The sequence below is a fragment of the Henckelia pumila genome, chromosome 2 (assembly GCF_033568475.1).
Source record: "Henckelia pumila isolate YLH828 chromosome 2, ASM3356847v2, whole genome shotgun sequence".
Lineage (NCBI taxonomy): Eukaryota > Viridiplantae > Streptophyta > Magnoliopsida > Lamiales > Gesneriaceae > Henckelia > Henckelia pumila.
Genome location: NC_133121.1, coordinates 27,913,841 through 27,919,557, shown reverse-complemented (window position 1 = coordinate 27,919,557; position 5,717 = coordinate 27,913,841). Strand labels below are relative to the sequence as shown.

Genomic DNA, 5,717 nt, shown 5'->3' with positions numbered 1-5,717 from the left:
CTTGAACAGATATTTAACCATTTTGTTTTTGGCTTTCCTCCTTACTGGAAGGAGTATGCTGAAAAGTGCATGGGTACAACTCTCTCTCCGCACATGTTTTGGGGTTTAATTTGCTAAACGCTGGTGCCACAGCCAGACTGCATGTAAACTAATTCACAATGCAACTTCCTTCAAAGCTTCATGAGATATTTTCAATGGATTTTCTGTTTGTTCCAGGTGGGCATAGCAATGAAATGGGTAATGAATCACAACACGAAATGGATGCTGAACGAAATAACAGTAAAACTAAATCCTCAATCATTGCATTGCCCAAGAAGTGTGACAATGTAACTGGATCATCTGAGGACAGTACATCTGTCTTCTCCATCGCACCCGCACCTGATCCTGATCCTACACCTGCACCTGCACCTTTTAATGTTGAAAAGATATTTTCTTCTGGAAACTGCACTAACGGATATCACATGACAGGAGATAGGTCTGTAAATTGTTCCATTAAGAAGGCCTCAACACCCTCACAGTTTGAGGGGCATGCCATCATTTCACTGAATGGTGGAATTTTATCTGCTTGCCATTTAACTAACGAAAGTAGGGGCACTAAGAGTAGGGTAACTCCTGGGTCATGTACCAAACTGCAAAGGAAACAAAAAAACAATCAGATATCAAATCCGATATCAGGGGGTTACAGAACAAGATCAAAATCTGCTTTACTTTCAGCCTGTGAAAAAGTAGAATTAGAATCTGTTAATTTTGAGCCCAGGGACAAAAATAACTTGCATTGTGGGGACAGTGGATTTAAAGAGCCTAAAGAAATATCAGGAACTCAAAACCAGGCCAAGGACTGGAGAATTGCTGAAACTAAAGGCAGCATGGATCAAACAATAGATGAAGGAAAAAGGTCCCAGGATCACCACGGTGCTGCAGATAATGAGAAGGAGCATGTTGTTGCAAATGAGAGTAGCATATCTGAGAAAGATTGCATGTCGAAGATGAAGACTAGAAGAAAATTAGCATATGTTAGTTATCTTGTTATTAATCATATATTTCGTTGGCTATCTGGCTATTTGGTATTGCGAATCTCTGGTGCTGTTTATTTATTGGATTTCGCATTCAATCCTAGAGGCCTTAGTTTTCTCAATAAACTTCTTGTTTTGGCAAAGATTCCCTAGTGGTTGTTGAGCACTTTTGTCAAAGTGTCATTCAAAACATACCTGGTTCAAGCAGTAATTCATCAAGGAATCTCTGAGTCTGCCTACTTGTTTAACTGTTGGGATCGGTTCAGAGGGTAGAGGGGGGGGTGAATACACTCTGAAACTTTTCTTCTTTCTTTTCAAAATGATCAAGTGAAGTTTAGTTCACTTAATCTGTTTTCTCAACTTCTAAAACGGTTTGAACAACTTAAATAGTGCGGAAATAGTTCAGAGGTTTTAGTGATACAAAGTTTATAACACAATGTATGAGCAATATGTAAGATAAATAGCAGTAAAGACTAAGGCACGATTTATGGAAGTTCGAAGGCTTAATCCTTCTACGTCTCCCCTTCTTCCACTTAGGAAGGAATTCACTAGAAGACTTTGGTTATTACAACGTCTTGCAATACACCCACTTCAGACTTAGGACTTATCCAATGCCTAATCCGAAACTCCTAGATTTACACAGATAAGATTCTCAGTTCTTATCAGACTGGTGGAAGCTTTTAGAGTAGCTTCAAGTCTCTTCAATAATGAGTACAGTCCGGTTGAGCTTCTCAAACTGCAGAGCGGTCGAGAGGCTTGGAAACCCTAGGATGATCCTTGAAGATCAGATATGTAAATTGTAGGCGAGGGTTTATTTGAGCAGCAAGTGAATGATCTTGTAAGTGTGCTCAAGTATTGCTTCAGTATATCAGATGAGAACTTCTGATAGTATTCAAGTGATTGAGTTGATTGAGATTTTTCGTGTTGCTTGTCTTCTTGTCACTTCTTGAGCAATCTTCCCTTTATATAGGTCAATCATCAACGTCTTTATTTTGAATGTTCTGATGCTGCATTGAATGCACATTTAATGCTTCATAAATGCATTGATGATTCTGCATGAAGATCGTACACTTCTTTAAATGCAGACAACTTCCAGGGTCCAAAACTGGTATAAACGGTCGAATGCTTTATCTGTAGCCATTCTGCGTTTTTGCCATTTTAGTGCAACCTGTTGTCTCGATGCAAGAGTCAACAGATCTTCTGATACGCCGGTTCTGCTTTTGATAAAAGATCTTGCAATGAACGTCTTGTCTCAAGTATTTGTCTTGAGATATTTTGATAAGCAGTTGACTTTCTACCGGTAGATAGATTTATCCTCTGCTGGTTTGAATAACCAGTCGATAGGCTTGTGACTGCAACCGGTCGAGAGACAAAGGCGGTTGACAAGCTTCCGGTAGATAACTTGAAGGGTTTAGACGGTTGCGGTAGGAGTTGTAGTAGATTCCTGAAATACAAAAGATTGGCAGCACATTCCTATACAATGAGTTGTTGTTTGTTATCACCAAAATGTCGGATTCAACATTAACTATTGTATTTGCTTGTCATTGTGCTTTCACAAATGTATTTTAATGTATTTTGCTACATTAGTCATTTTTCTCTGACACGGTTTAGGAAACTCTTGGAAGATGTGATGGAGTTCTTAGTGGTTCATCAAAATCTTTGAGTTTTAGCCGTTCTAGATCAGGTGTGTATCTGCTGAATCTTACAATTCATCACATCCGTTTGGTGCGATTGTGCAGTTAACTTTAGAAATCGAATTCAAACTAATTGGCTTATTGGATGCATATAAAAGCATTGACTGTATTATTGATCAAATAATTTCAGGAAGATTGCTGGTGCCTACCTTGAAATTTTGGTGCAACGAGAGGGCACTTTATGATGCGGTATGCCATTACTTTAGGATCAAATTCTCTCTTAAAATTCTTTACAGTTTTCATACTTAAATACCTTTTCTTTTCTTTTTTTTTTTTTTAGTTTTGGGGTTTCCACCTGTAAATGTTTTAAGATAGGATAAATTGGTGTTGAACAATGTTTCTTATTCTTTAAAAGCTGTGTTTTGAATGTGATGCATGGAAAAAAAAATTCAGGAAGGCAGCATCACTGGAATCCTGGATGAAATTGTCCTGGAACATTCCGTCAATGGTATGCAGATGTGAAAACAATTTTTCGAAGTTGTGAGTATAGTCATAGCATGTGCATCTTATCCATATGATGATATGACTTTATGATGATATCTTGACAGGGAAAGACGGTAGACCTCAGAAAAGGAGAAGACTCCTCACCTAGTTTACATATCCCGTGAGGGTGATTTTGGTCTGGGAAATCTTGATAGCTTTGTTTGCTATTGCCATGCGATGTAGCTTTTTGTGTATATGTCTCCCTCTTACGTAGAGAGGAATGGGTTGCAGTTGAACTACGGTTTCTGTAAAGATCTGTTGGCAGTTGACTAATTTTTAGCATAGTAACATCTTCTATCTCAATTATCAAGCATTTAAAGTAATTGAGCAGATTTTAACGTTTATATATGATATTTTAATAATAACATTTGTATGGATCTCGATTTTCAATCACACTATTCTTTTGGTATTGCTATATTGTATGACGCTAAAAATATCAAATGGATTTCAGATTTTTGTTTTTTGGTTATGATTGAAATTTTGTGAAATCCTTTCGGAAGGCAATTTAGGCATAGATGAAATTTCTCTTCCTGTCTCACGTGATAAAGTAATCCAAGAGCAAAACTAAAAAATTATGGTAAAATATATATGGATTAACATTCGATAAATTAATAATTTGTAGTGATCTGAGATTCAGTTTACGCATTTAAGAGATTCATTCATTTTATGTATTTAAAAGATAAAATATGATTATGAGGTTATTAATTAAGCAAATCAGTTTACTTATTTAAGAGATTCATTTTATGTATTTAAAAGATAAAATATGATTATGAGGTTATTAATTAAGTAAATCAGAATAATTAATCATCATTAATTATGTTGTTTAAGATCGGATCTTAGGCTAGTTCCTAGATTACTTGTAGAGATACGCAACGTACTGACTGAGATGACCAGCACGGTATACATGTCTATGTGTTGCATTTTGTCTGTCATTATATGATGCATGTTTTACTATCATGATATTATGATGCATTACATTATCACGTCGAGTCATTATCCTTTGAGATACTCAGTTGATTAGAGATGCCAATATAGCGACCTCTCCCGGATCACCTTCAAACCAGGACTTAAGCATGCAATTAAATTAGTACAACAAGATAAGTTAAAACATCGAAAACTTAAAAAATAATACAACCCAATTACAACTGAAAAATAAATACATTGAAATAATCTCACGATAACCTATGTTTCCAGGCCCCGGTCACACACTAATCAATCACTGATCCAAATCATAGGCACCCTACAACCTAACCTGTCGAATGAGGTATTCGAGATAACAACAAGGTCTTGTTGTTGTGGGCGACACTCACCCATTACGTAAAGTATGGGTATACAAATGTATATGCGCATGCAACATGATATGACTGGGAATACTAAGTCAACTAGATTAATCATGCTCAGACTAGACGTCATAAGTGAACAGTACAATCTGGGGTCAAACCCGCTGGATAGCTCATGCACTCATATCAATCATGGATACCAGGTATCATGGATGCCATATTTACCAGTCCCTGCCACCATTGTATCTCCTGTGTCCGATCGTATATCAATAATATAGGGCTGAGTGACCCTAATTGTAAGGTCCAAAAGTTCACTAGTTCGATCACGATAATTTTAAATGATTTATATGATTTATGCCTTTTATTCATGGAATTTAATTGCTATGTTTAAATTTATTTGATGATATGTTATGTCTGCTATTTAATGTTTTGCAAGTTATTTTAATGTTTTCATGTTTGGAATTTAATTCTGGACCGAAGAAACAAGACCAGCCTGCGAACAAGTTAAGGAAAATATTTTATGTTTAATTAAAGTTTAAAGTTGATCCAGTGTATTTTATTAGTTGGGTGAAAGAATTTTTAAAGTTTGTTTGCAACTAATGGGCCGAACTAAGCCCATCAGTCACAAGCTGAGTAAGCGTTCAAAGAAATCTATCAGTTTTTTTTTCCTGATCACTTTGGACGCCGCCTCATTCCCTTTTTCTCCCACTTTCACATTCAAATTGCATCAAAAGCTAGGACAAAATTCTCTTTTTTTTGAGGCTAGATCGTTCCCAAGTTTTAGGTTAAATCCAATCATCGGTAATCAGACAATTTTTTATGCTTTTGAAACCACCATTCCAGAATATAGGTATCTTGATATGAAAAATATGTATTTCGATATGTATGTATGGTATAAGGCAAGAAATTTTAAGAGTTTTGAAGAGCACGATGTATGATTAATATATGTATTCGTGAAACGTAGGTCGTTCTTGACAGTTCTTGATTATGTTTTGAGAGATTTCATCTTTTTAAGGTTTCAAAGAGTCCCAAATCTTATTTTTGGTTGATGATTGTGCTTCTTGATGTATTTTTGGGTTAAATCTAGGGTGTTGATTGTTTAAAAGTGTATCTTTAAGTGTTTTTCAAGTTGTGTCATTGTTGGATGTCAATTGGAGCACGTTTGAAAGAGCTCGGTGCATGCAAAATTAGCCTTCGCGTAGGGTGGGTTTTTTCTAGGCAACCCACGGAGGGAGCACACGGGCGTG

At 36.3% G+C, this 5,717-nt stretch overlaps 1 long non-coding RNA gene across 1 annotated transcript; it reads left to right on the top strand.

Moving 5' to 3' along the window:
• Positions 1–2,627: 2,627 nt before the first annotated feature.
• Positions 2,628–3,415, top strand: LOC140877355 (uncharacterized). The gene is made up of 4 exons (XR_012149270.1): positions 2,628–2,697; positions 2,838–2,896; positions 3,101–3,155; positions 3,256–3,415. It is a non-coding gene; the product is annotated as an uncharacterized lncRNA (long non-coding RNA).
• The last annotated feature ends 2,302 nt before the right edge of the window (positions 3,416–5,717 follow it).